A 14,126-nucleotide genomic window follows, 5' to 3' on the forward strand; every position below is an offset into this window, starting at 1 on the left:
CGACTTGATAGACAGTGGATCCCGTTATTTACCTTGGCACCTGCATGGAGGTTTTCACTAAGGTACTTGTCCATAATGCCACAAAGTGGTTTTCCCTAGTGGACGGATTGTTTTCTTTTTCTTGATTTTTTTTTTTTGTATTTTTCTTGATTTTTTTATTTTTTGACAATTTAAGACTTTCTGAGGATTAGGCATAAAATCTTTTGAGGTGCATGATATTCATTGGTTCATCCAAAGGATCACCTTCAGGAGTAGCCAAATGATAAGCTCTTGATCCATACTTTGTTGTGATTACATATGGTCCAAGCCAATTAGGCTCGAACTTGCCTTTCCTTTATCTTTCTTGCAGATTTTTCTGATTCTCCATGAGGACAAGATCACCAATTTAGAATTCTCGGGTTTTGACTTTTTTATGATAACTCATGCACAAATGGTTTTGATATACCCAGAGATGATTCAAGGCCTTGAGGCACCTTTCATCTAACAATTCTAGCTCTTGTAAGCAAGCAATTATGAATTCCTCATCTGGTAAGATATTTTGCAGCGATACCCTTAGAGAGAGGATCTTGATCTCAAGGGGAAGGATGGATTTGGAACCAAATACTAGGGAATAAGGAGTGGCACCTGTGGGGGTGCGGATGGAGGTGCGGTAGGCCCACATAGCAGGATGGAGTTGGAGGTGCCAATCACGACCAGCTTCATTAACTATCTTTTTGAGGATCTTGATTAGGGTTTTATTAGAAGCCTCAGCTTGGCCATTGCCTTGGGGGTAATATGGGGTGGAAAAGCAATGTTGAATGTTGAGTTTTTTGGCAGAGTTCTTTGACATCCTAGTTTTTCAATTGTCTCCCATTATCTCTAATAATGAATTTGGGAATGCCATATCGACAGATCAAATAGTTTAGGATGAATTTGGATATCTGTTTACCAGTGGTAAAAGTGAGAGGGATAACCTCTACCCACTTGGTGAAATACTTAGTGGCAGTGATAATGAATTTATGTCCGTTGGAAGATGGAGGGTAGATTTTTCCAATGAGATCGATCCCCCACTGCAAGAAGGGCCATGGTGTAATAAATGGTTGCAATTCTTGTGATGGTGCATGAATCTTGTCGCCATGTTGTTGGCAAGGGATGCATTTCTTCACATAGTTATTTGCATCTACTTCCATTTTAGGCCAATAGTATCCTATTCTCAAAAAAAATTTAGCCAATGTGAGCCCACTCAAGTGTGCCCCACAGATACCCTCATGTACTTCACGTAATGCCCATTATGTCTCTTGTTTATCTAAACACCTTAGGAGGGAACCATCGAAATGCCTTCTAAATAGAGTGTCTGCAAGGATGGTGTAATGAACACATCGGTGAATGAAGGTTTGTTGTTGGGTTTTGGTGAGATGTGGGGGAATGGTGTTGTCTTTGAGGAAACAAAAGGTTTCTTGCTACCAAGGGGACTCGGGACCAATGAGAACACACACCATTTTAGACTCTGGCAAGTCATGTGCTGGTATAAACAGTTTCTCAACCAAAAATTTGCACTTCTGACTGTGTGCTGGCATCTGAAGGAGGGATCCAATGGTGGCCATTGCATCTACAGCCCTATTGTTAGTTCGTGGGATTTGATCAAACTTGATTGCCATGAAATGTTTACCATCTTTTGTCTAGTATTCATCATTGACTTGTTTTATGACAAGCTGAGAATCGCCATAGACTTGTAACTCCTTTATTTTCCAGTGGATAGCCAGACGCAAACCTGTGATGAGTGCCTCATATGCTGCTATGTTATTGGTACATGCAAAGGCTATTTTGTATGATTTGGGGATGCCATCTCCTTGAGGTGTGACCAATAATATTCCTGCCTCCGATCTATTTTGAGTGCAAGAGCCATCAAAGTATAATTGCCATGTGGGGGATGTGGTGACAGCCATAATGAACTCATCTAGTAATTTTGTGAGAAGAGGATGGTCACCTGGAAGTAAAGGTTCAGCTAACTGATCTGCAATGACCTATCCCTTGATTGCCTTTTTTTCCACATATTCAATGTTGAACTCACTTAAGAGCATGACCCATTTAGCAGTTCTGTCGATGAGAGCCACTTTTGACAGAAGATATTTAAGTGGATCTATTTTAGCAATTAGCTTTGTTTTGTTGTTTAGCATATAGTGTCAGAGTTTCTGTGTGTTGAACACCAATGCTAAGCATGCTCTTTCAATGGGGGTATAATTGAGTTCATACCCTACCAATGTTTGATTGATGTAGTAAATGGCATGTTCCTTTCCTTGATCATCTATTTGCGCCAGTAATGCTCCCAATGCCACTGTAGTAGCACATATGTACAAAATGAGGGGTTTTTCAAGGTTAGGTGGCATCAAAACTCAAGGTGATGCTAGATATTCTTTTAGTTTCTCAAAGGTCTTTTTACATAAGCAATCCCATTTGAATTTTGTGTCTTTATGCAATAGTTGTGCAAATGGATGGCACTTGTCTGCTAGATCTGAAATGAAACATCTGACCGATTGGAGTTTTCCCTGGAGACTGCGCAGTTGTCTGAGAGTCTTTGGTGGAGGCATTTCCATAATAGCTTTTACCTTTGCGGGATCGACCTCAATACATGTGCAGGAAACAATGAATCCTAGTAGTTTTCCTGATGTGACGCTAAACACACACTTTTTGGGATTTAGGTGCAGTTTGTATTTTTCCAATCTTTCAAAGATCTGTTTTAGAATGGGGATGTGTTTTTGTCTTGTCTTGGATTTGCCTAGCAGATCATCCACATAGTCCTCCATAATTTTGTGCAAGAGGTCATGAAAATTTGTTGTCATTGCACATTGATATGTAGCTCCAGCATTTTTAAGGCCAAAAGGCATGACCCGGTAACAGAAAGTACCCCATGGTGTTGTAAATGTGGTTTTATGGTGATCTTCATCTGCAATCCTGATTTGATTGTATCTGGAAAATCCATCCATAAGTGACAGCATCTCATGCTACTGTAAGGTCCACAATCATATCTATATTGGGGAGCGGGAAATCATCTTTTGGACAAGCTCTATTTAGATCTCAAAAATCTGTGCAGATGCGGATGCCCCCAACTGGTTTGCCAACAGGTACAATGTTGGAAACCCATTCAGCGTAGTCTATAGGTTTGATGAATTCTGCATCTAACATTTTTTGGAGTTCCTCCTTGACCAGGAGTGCAATATGTGGGTGCATTTTGCGCAATTTTTGTTTTCCAAGTTTTGCATCTGGGCAAATAGCAAGATTGTGAACCACCAAGGCAGGATCCAATCCTGGCATATTGGCATAGGACCATGCAAAATTGATTTTCACCTCTATAAGGAAGTTGATGAAATCTTGTTTCTCTTTTTCCGTGAGGGACTTAGCAATGAGAACATTTTGTGGGATGACTTCAGTGCCCATGTTGATGATGTATGTTTCTTCTATCAGCAAATTTGATATGTCATGTGGAAGGTAACCAGTGGTAGGGAGGTCAAGTCCCTCATCGTCAAGTGCCTTTTCTAGGTTTTCACTTTCGGATACGCCCTTTGTTTTTATTTTTTGTTCAACCAAAGGTGCCTCAAGGAGGTTTTCACCTAAGGAATCATGTCTTTTCCTTTTGTTATCTTTTTTGTGGCTAAGGGCATTGTCGTGATTACCAAAGTATCCCTTTTCATGTAGTTCGATACCCTCAATTCTGTTACAATCTTCCAAATTTTGCACCGTCAGGAGAGCAATGAGAGCATTATCATTGGCACAGATATCTAAAGTGGGCTTGTCTTGTTGGCCCCAATCAATGAGTTCAGGATGGACAAGATGTAGCTCGTGTGAAGTGGGAGGGGTTACGGGGGTGATGGTATTGATGTAAGCATCAAAGAAGATATCTTTCTTGTATTCATAAGGCATTTCATGGAATTCCCCTTCGTCGGTGCTTTCGATATCCAAAGAAGGACTAGAAGGGGCACCGAGGATAGTAATCTTAGGCATCGGGGTGTACCCTAAGCCTCTGTTGTATTTGTAGGAGATAGGATTTATGGGTTCTTTTCTTCCTTTCTCCTCTAGTCCTAGGCCATGTCCTTTGTAACCCATTTTTTCGACTATGGCAAATGCTTTTGGGTACATTTTTTTGGATACTTTTGCTAGATCATCATCCTCTTCTCAGTACAACTAGGAAAAGATATTTGCTTCAAGGCTCTCCTCATTAACTGGGCCCCATTGCTGGAAGGTGGTATTTTGGTATTGCATGACTAGTTTTAGGTCCCTTTTGAGCTCTTTTAGTTTGCCAAATGACTTAGGAGAGAGAGGGAGGTTGCCTATTAATAAGACGTCCTCCAATTTGTATTCTTTAGAGCCATTGTCCAAGATCTTGATTTGATTATTTGGTTGGGATGAAGTGGAGGCAACATTTGATGTGTTAGCTGGAGGCGTTAGCGAGGGTCTATTTATTGGACAATGATATGGATTCTTCCCCTCTAATAGTTTACAATATTGAAAAGGTTGGGGATCACCTTTGATGGTGATATCTCTTCCATTATCGGGGAATTTGATGCATTGGTGATAGGTGGAGGGTACGGCCTACAAGGAATGAATCCATGGCCGCCCAAGGAGAATGTTGTAGGGGAGATCAAGATCTAGTACTTGGCAAGGGGTTTCAATTGTAATGGGGCCCACTTGAAGAGGTAAGGTGATTATGCCCTTTGAAATTCTTTCTGCATCATCATATGCCTTTATTGTGATCCTTCCTGATGTGTCTACCTGATCCTCAGAAAGCCCCAATTGTTTTATTAATTTGTATGTACATAGATTAAGCCTGGATCCACCATCTATCAGGATACGTTTGACCTTATGCTTGTGGATAAGAGCTTCAATGTGCAAAGGTTTGTTATGGTCTTCATCCACGAGAGCATCTTTGGAGGTAAATACCAGGTGCTGTTGGGTATCAAGGGTTCCAATGAGGGCTTGGAATTGGGTGGCGTTGATGTTATCAGGAACGCGTGATTCAAGAAAGGCTTGTTCCAAAATTTCTTTATGGACCAAGGAAGTCTTAAGAAGTTCCAAAATGGAGATCTGTGTAGGGGTCTTCCCAAGTTGGTCAAGGAGGTCATATCAGCAAGTGGAAGACATGGGCGGGGGGTTTGGTGGGGGGGGGGACTCCTGGGATGGTGATTTTACCTCGGCGCGTAGTTACATTGCAGTCATTGTGGAAATGGGAGGTAGAAGGCATGGCACCTTGAATGACTATCCTAGCAGGATTTGGTCTGTTTTGGGAAGAAGGAGGATTAACTCCTTGGATGGTTATGATATTGACATGATTGTCTGCAAGTTCAATGTGACCTACTAAAAAATGAAAGTTGGTTATGTGATTAGTGTAGTCATAACCCATTGTGTTAGATGATGAGCCTTTTCCTTTATCATGCTTCGGGAAGGGTTCCTGGTACATTTTGAGTTTGTCATTGTTATTACCAGGTTTTGCATTTGCTACTTCAATCTCACCCCTATCAATGAGATCTTGTATGTATATTTTCAATTTCATACACTTTCGTGTATCATGCCCCTTGATACGATGGTATTCACAATACTCATTTTCATTATACCATCTTGGTTTAGGTTGATTGGGGTCAAACGGGCGAGTGATTGGAAAAACCACTGCACCTGCTTGGACAAGTTTTTGAAACACCATTTCAATAGGCTCAGCAAGAGGAGTGAAATCTCTTGGAATCCTGTTATTTGATCGAGGTGGTTGTCCCTGGACTGAAACATTACATTGTGAGGGTTTTTGGGATTGATTTTGATTGTTTTGATTATTGAATTGATGATTATTGGTGGTGGATTTTGGGGGAGCAGCCATGATTTGGATCCGCTTTGCATCAGTTACACCATCATTGACCATGTTTTTGTTTTTAGACCAGAATTTTGGCTTGTCGTTATGATAAGAGGAAGAACTTTGTGTCGACTTTTGGTAATGTTTCAAGGTTCCTTCCTCCAACAAGACACGTTCGAGGGCGAGACCCTTATCGGTCAATTTTTGGAAGGATTTGATACATTGGGATATTAAGGGTCTCGAAAGTTCAAGCACCAAGTTCTTTTGAAATAACTCAATTTGATGTTGTTTTGGCATGTCCCACTAGAATTTCTTGATAAGATGTCGCCATCTTTGTAGGAAATTGGCGAAGGTTTCTCCGGGCCTTTGTTTTGTATTGCATAGGTCTATCATAGAAACATCATTAACCATGTTGTAAGCATAGTGGGCCACAAATTTTTCTGCCAAGTCTAGAAAGGAGACAATGGAACCTCATCTGTGAAGATAAAGGTCACTAATTCTCAGACATGGTCGCGGAGGTCTCCTTTTCCTTCATACTTGGTGAATTTGGGGATCTCAAATCTTGGGGGGTAGGGTGCAACTGATATAGACAAGTGGTAAGGACAAGGGCAAAACTCTTTGAACGAGTAAGTTTTCCTTTTATTAGTCCTTTCTTTCATGTCCTTGATGATATTTTTCATGTCTTGAATTTCCTTGATGAGGTCTTGTTGTGGACTTTGATAATGATGAATTGTATTTGCCCCAAGAATTGGATGAGCCAAAGAAGGTACACCAACACCAATATATTGATATGATGAGGAGGCGGGAATGTGGGATGTGAGGACCGATGTCATAGGGATTTGTATGATAGTTGGTTGTGGTCCACAAACTGTTGTGACGGGATTGAGTACGACCCGGATAAAACTTGCAATATTGTTGGTAAGAAGGGAAGTTTGTGGAATAGAAATATGTTGTTAAACGGAAGGAAGTGGTATAGAAGTGTGTTGGAGAATAGATGAGATTAGATGTGATAGTGGTATAGATGGTAAGGAGGAATAAGGTGGGATGGAGACCATGGTGGGAGGTGTCGCGGGTGGCATTGATTGAACTTGGATAATTGATGGGTCTGTAATTGATTGCGTTTGAACAATAGGTGCAACACTTTGTGTGGGAGTGAGGTCTCCTTGTGGTTGTTGGGCGAGAGAGGATCTATTAAATTCAAGCAGAAGTTGAGCTCCATTTTCAAGGAGAGTTTTCAGAAGTGCAGTAGGATTGTGTTGAATAAACTTTTCCATCATCTCTTGATTATAAGAATCCGCTAGGAAAGTTTGCACTTCCAGAGAGAGTTCATCTGGGCTAACCATGTTAGGATTTTGGCGTTGATCTTGATTGCTAGGTTGCCCACTTTGTGTAGGATCTTGCGTGGGATCTTCATATAAGACACTAATGTCTAGCATGCCATATCATTGTTCAGTCATCTTTCTCTTTTGGGATCGAGTTGTGACCATACACGAATAGCCTTAGAAAAGTTTGGAGGAGGAAATTTATGATGAAGGACTTAGCAAGATATTTGTGGAATTTTGGATTTTATCTTTTATGACAAGGGATTTTGTTGATTGGTGGGGTTCTTGGATTAGAGCCTGGATTTAATTAGGATTTGACACCTTAGTCCTTGGATGAAGACTTTAGGTGGTGGATGCAACCACAAGTAAGGTGATGACCAAGTTGGGTAAAATTTAGACCTTGGATTGATGACTAAACATCCTCTCTTATACCAAGGGTTGACTAATGACCCTAAGAAATGTAAAGACATGAGTTAAGAGTCTTGATCGACTCAAAAAGGATTAGGCAAAAGGTACTTGGAGAGGATTCTCCTTCAAGTATGAGAATCAATTGATTAATGATGAGGTCTAAATGAAATTTCACAAGCCATGTAACTTTAACGTGAGGTTAAATTGGATTAGAGGATGATTGGATTTAGATTTTGATAATTGATTTGATAGCAGTGGGAGATTGATTTGATGTGCTAAGTCCTTAGGAAATTTGAAGATGATTGATGGATGAGGTATGATAGTGATGACTTAGAAGAAACTTGATGACTAGGTTGTTTTTGGCATGAACATGACTCAATAAAGGATTGACTCCAATGGAAAAGTTGTATGAAGGGGTACGACCACCCTGATTTTGATGATAATTGGTGTTTTAAAGGACGAGTCTAAACCTTGATGGAGAGCACGAACTCTTAGTTTCTCACTTAGGCTTATGAGACATGGGACGGATGGAGTTTTGAGGCAATTTTGGACTTTGTGTGGGTAATGACTTGGACAATTGTTTGTGTCTTGACAAGTGTTTTGCAAAGTGTTTGGGGATAATGACGTGTTTTTAGTCTACTCTTGACAAGTATGTACCAAACAAAGCAAACACAATGATCAAATGCATGTTAACTTAAAGACACTCATGCTTATATACAACACTCTTAAGGCTAGCAAGGACAATAGTCATTGGATCCCAATCAGTTTCCCAGCTACGCTTACCCAGAGCGGACACTTAAATGCTTGACCCCACTGGCTCTGCTTCACGGCACTCACTTCTTGGGGAAGCCAAGCATGAATTCCCATAAAAAATCCTCATGGCGAACTTCGTGTCTCTACTAAGGGCCATAAAAATATGGGTGGCTTCGGAGGTCCGACCTCCTACACCAATGACTAGAATATTTTTGGTCACTATGAACAAGGTGTTTAGTAAGTCTTCCTGTGAGTAGCTACCCTCCAAAGTTGCGCAAGCGCAATTGAGGCCTATAGCCCAACGAAGCACCAAGAACTTAGTAGTCACGCAAGCATGATTCAGATCTCTAGGATTCTACTAAGCACCCAATGTGAGAGTGAACTCTCATATAGCCCCAACCATTAACCCTTTCGTAGTCAATGACCTATTTATTATAGTGAGTTGGGAACCCCAGGTCTGAGTGTACTCACTTGGGTCATTCCCCTCTTACCTTCTCAAAGAGCAAGTTGGGAGGGCAGACTCGCTAGAGGTAAACACGCAATCAAACAAGAAAAGGTTGGAGGGTCTGGATTTCTGATCCTCTAGTTAGATGAGAGCATACTCTCCTACCTTTACGCTTTTCTTAAAGACACGTAAGACAATGATTCATTCCATTTTATTTAATATCTAGGTGTCTAACTTAAATAAATGCACAATATTTGGTTGAATCAGCTAGGCAACCTGCAAAACAATGGGATTAGTAGTTTTTTCTGATTTTCTGAGTCTTGGACGGTCGTATTAAGCTGAAAAACTAAAAAGATAGAAATTAGTCCTAACTATACTACACATACAATGCACGCGCTGAAGTGCAGTCACCCGCACCAAAATGCCTGCGTATGCGCTGAACCAAATAAAACTAGTAAACAAATTGACAGATCACACAAAATAGGATGGGATTTTATACCTATCTATCGCGTTGGTCAAAAAACGCTCGTGTTGAAATGCCTGCAATCACGCTGAAACGCCTGAGCTCACACTGAAACTGAAAAATAGAGATCGGTAGGAGTTAGCGGGTAAAATTTCAAAATTCAATTCCAAATAACAGAGTGGGAATTTTGGAAAAAATAGTCGCGCTGGTTTGAATCGAATGCGCTAAAACGCTTGTGCGCGTGCCGAAACGCCTGTGCACGTGGAAAAGAAACAGATAGAGAGTGAAATTTTTAAATTTTTAGAAGCGAAATTTTTTAAAAAAAATTAAATGTTAGGATGCAATCGCGTCAATGCGTGTGCGCTCGCGCTAATGCGCCTGCGCTCGCGCCAAAACAAGTTTACTGTCGCGCTAAACCCGAAGTGCTAGCATTGATTTGCAGTCTCTCGAGCTATTTTGGAACCTACATCTCACGACTCACAAAAACTCACAAAAAATATTAATTTTTAGGGACGTGGGTCCCATCGGGCGTGCCAAAATGAAGAGGGGAAAAGACTTTGTGAGGTGGATTAGTTAATAAGCATGCAAATCAAACATATAATCATATGAAATTGAAAGACATAATTTGAAATGTTTAAAACAAGAATAAAAATGCATATACCTCACAAACCTTATACCTTCTCATTTGGATGGAGCTTGATGAAGTGAAGGCGCCCCTTGATGATGCTCCTCTTGCTTGCTTGATGTGGATGGCTCTCCAATGTTGTGAACAATATGAAATGGATTTTAGGAGGATGATATGGATAAAATGGTTAATTATGGATGATATATGATTTGAACATGATAAGGTTGCTAAGATGATTTCCCAAGCTCAAAAGGGCAGCATAAGATTACTAAACTTGGAGATGAAGAATGAAGAGATGGATCCTCAATTTATAGGAAGAGGAGAGGAAGAATGGATGGCTAGGATGGATTCAAGATGAAGGGCTAGGATTGCTTGTGAGCTCCCACAAGGCCCAAGAGAGGGTGTGGAGACCAAGAGATATGACTTAAAGGCATTTCTTGTCTCCACACTCCTCAAGGTACGTTGGGAAGACTTCCCAATGTGCCTTGAGAGGAGCAAGGGATGTGGCATTCCTTGAAGAATGGGGAGGAGGAATTTAAAATTCTCCAAAAAGGGATAATCATGGAGATTAGAGAAATAAGAAGCAATTAAAAATTCCTTGGGAGAGGAGATGCCTAGAGGATTGTGAGATTTTGAAAATCTCACATTCACTTAGGAAAAGAGCATTAAAAGCTAGTGGTTGGATGGAAGGGACAAGGAGTTGACTTTGTGGTTAATCGTGATGATTAGGCATTAGCAACTCAACAGGAGGGGGATTAGAGGATATGTTAGGTGGGATTAGGATTTGTAGGACTTGACTAGGAGAGAGAATAAGTGGAGGGGAATTAAAAATTAGAAGAATAAGGTTAAGTGAGTTTAGGGAATTTCTAGAAGAATTTATTTGGTTAATGATGAATTAAGAAGATGATTTGTAGGAATCATGTAGGTTAACTAATTAATTGAAATTAATTAGCCAAGAGGAAGATTTGTGAGAATTTAATTTTTTTAGAAGAATAAAGAAAGGGATTGATTTATTAAATAAATCAGTCACATACTATAGTGACAATATTAATTATATCTAATTAATATTGACGAGTATTTGAATTAATATAATTAATTAATTAATTGTGTGAGGAATCAAAAATAATTAAAAATAATTATTTTTAAGCGTCTACAGGAGTAATAAGAGTTTGGTCATGATTCTCTATGAATGTATTTTCCTTCTTTGAAACTTTTTATTTGGCTTTGAGTTTAGATGTGGACTTGTATTTGTGAATATAATTTCTATTTTAGAGTTATTTACCTCATCTATGAGTATTTAAAGGTGTCTCTTCTCAGATTATTTTTTATTGTGTTGGATCTTATTTGAGCTTTCTGGAGTTTGTTTATGAATTTTATTTATGTTTCATTTTTCATTTTACTACTTTTTTATATGTGTGAAAAGAACTAACATATGCGCCATTCAGAGTTACATATGCGCGAAACTGGGTCACAAATGTGCTAGAAGAATTAATGAATGTGCCCCAAGAATGTGTAAATGTATGACAAGAATGTGCAAATGCACTAAAAGAGTTTACAAGTGTGCAATTCTAGTTATTTATACTTCTCTTCTTGTTTTTGGAATTTTTATCAGTCTGAGTCATACTGAGATTTGTTTTTGGATTTGTATTTCCTTGTAATGATTTTCCAGAATTGATTAATTGGTCTTTTGATGGATTTTTGTGATATTCTTGATGATGCTTAAAATATGTTCTCTTGGAATTACATTATGTATGGAAAAATCAGCTTATTGTAATGGTTCAGTTTGTAATATGGGAACCATTGGATTATGCATTACAGATGATTATGATTTATATTTTGTATTTATCCCTAGATTGTAGGAGAAAATTAGGGGAAGTGGCTTCCAGGTGAGGGCCACGACATACGTCTAGCTACTAGGGAATCTTGTTGGAATTTTTGTAAGCAAGTGATGACTTAATTAATTTATTTAGGGGTTTGGGTAGCATTCACATTAATATGATAATAATATGTTGGGTGCCCCACTTATGGCCTAGAGTACTAGTTCAAGCTCAAGATGAGATTCAAAATGCTTTGATGGTATGATTGTATTCCCTTTCCTTCATGAGAGGTTGAGTTGGTTCCGCATGGGTGTCACTTAGCTCCAAGATCTAGTGAGATTTCTAGGGAAACCTTGATGACGACATGCGATGACACTTTCCCCTATATATGTGTGTCCTTGGTCTTAGCCTTTGTTTCATGGAAGTCTCTGACATTTGTCTTTGTTTTATATTTGAGCTTATTTCATGTGTCGTTAGTCTTTGTTTATGATATTTGTTGTGTTCCTTTGGGAGATAGGTGTCAGTCTAAGCTTAGTGTGTGTGGGATCTTATATCACTCTCTAAAGCATAGGGGGTGGTTTCTTTTAGTTCCACATGGTTGGGTGGTTGATAATTTTTCTTCCATCAGGACATTTTCTTTTTGTTGGATGTTTGTGAGCGACATGGATATTTCTATTTCTATACTTACTTGAAGTATGGATCAAAATGTTCTGATTTCCTATTTGTAGCAGATGATGTGTATTTGTATTAGGATATTTGTACATGATGTATTACTTATGTTATGTTGATAGAGACATGGATATACATTGTATTTGGGTATTTATCATTAGTGGATGTTGTATATTATCTTACTTTTTATAATTTAGTAATGACATTATGATACCCTAGGAAAGATTGGGAGAATGTAAAGAATGTTAAGGATGTTTATATGATTATTTCATTGTGTACTTAGTTTCATGTGTTCTTGTTGAATCTATGTATGTAATTCATAACATCATTATTGAGCTAGTGCAGTATAATGAGTTGATGTTACTTTTTTAAAAAAAATCTCTATGTTTCTAGTTTGCGTGTTAGTTTCTCTAGGGTTTTCATGGTGGTCATTACAATCAATTAACCCTGATGAATTATAGAAGATTTTCTTTATAGGGATAAAAATATTATTTTTAATTTTATACCCCCATAAAATAGTCAAGTACCAAAATCGAGATTATATTTGGAAATGTTAAGGTTGACACTTGAATTGGCTATAATTTTAGGAGAATTTGGCAGCACTCTAGAGATAGGTACCCTTGTCCTACCATAATAGGGCATCTTAAAGGAAATCATGAGTGTCAAGTTTTGTAATGTTATAGTTGATCCTAACTTTAGCATTTGAATACTATTAAATTTTGCGATTAGCAATGAAGTTTCAAAGTAGAATAGGGCCCAAATAGGCATAAATTGATCTAAGAATAAGCACACTATTGTAAATGTCAAATGGAGTGTTTTAATTATAAAGGGATGCATTTAATACACTACATTTATCTCCCATTTTAGTGGGAGTATGATATTATGCTCATACTTGCAATAAAGTAGTTATAGAGAGAAATTCAGAGCAAAACATGATAGGGATAGGATAACACTAGGATGGGGGACATGTCAACCCCAAGCATAAAACCCTATTGATCCACACAAATTATTTAAATTATGATACACGTGCAAAGAAACCAAAAATATTCCAATTCAACTAGGTGAAGAGAACTTGATGTAATGATGATCTCAACAACTAATATCATTCTTATAATGTTATTGCAAAGCACAAGTAAACTTATAGAAAGAGACAAGAGCATAGACCATTAGGAAGAGAGGAGGGTCCATGGTTCAACACCTAGAATTTTTTATTACGCCAAGGCTTCATGTATATTGCATGAATTTTGTTGTCGAAAAGGTTGACATGATATGTTGCATGATCCATGTGGTGCAAAAAAATAATCACACCAACAAGCAATGATATACTAGGAGATCAACACCTTAGGAAGCATAAACCACAATTATCAAAATTAGCAAGGCACACTATACTAGGTGATCCATAGATCAAGTGAGAGAGTATTCTCACAAGAATAGAGTAAAAATAATGTGTTTTCTCATAGTGATAACTCAATGATGAACCAATAGTACCGAACCGGTACTGAGAGGGGGGGTGAATCAGTACAAACACAAATAAAGTCCAAAACCGGTTTGACAACAAATACTCCAAATGACTGGCAAACAGGGATACTGGTCAAAACAAAGTGCAACCGGTAACATCCAGAACAGCTCAAACAATCATAAACCGGTCACTCACTAAGCTTTCCTCTTAGCTCCATACTATAGTACCATTACGCTCTCATGCATGAACAGGTAAACTCACTTTAGATCTTCATAACAGTTAGTTCAATATGTTTTATAGACAGGCATAAAACATAGAACCATCATATGCTCAACAGGTAATAACAAAGCATC

Source organism: Cryptomeria japonica, chromosome 4, assembly GCF_030272615.1.
Source record: "Cryptomeria japonica chromosome 4, Sugi_1.0, whole genome shotgun sequence".
Classification (NCBI taxonomy): domain Eukaryota; kingdom Viridiplantae; phylum Streptophyta; class Pinopsida; order Cupressales; family Cupressaceae; genus Cryptomeria; species Cryptomeria japonica.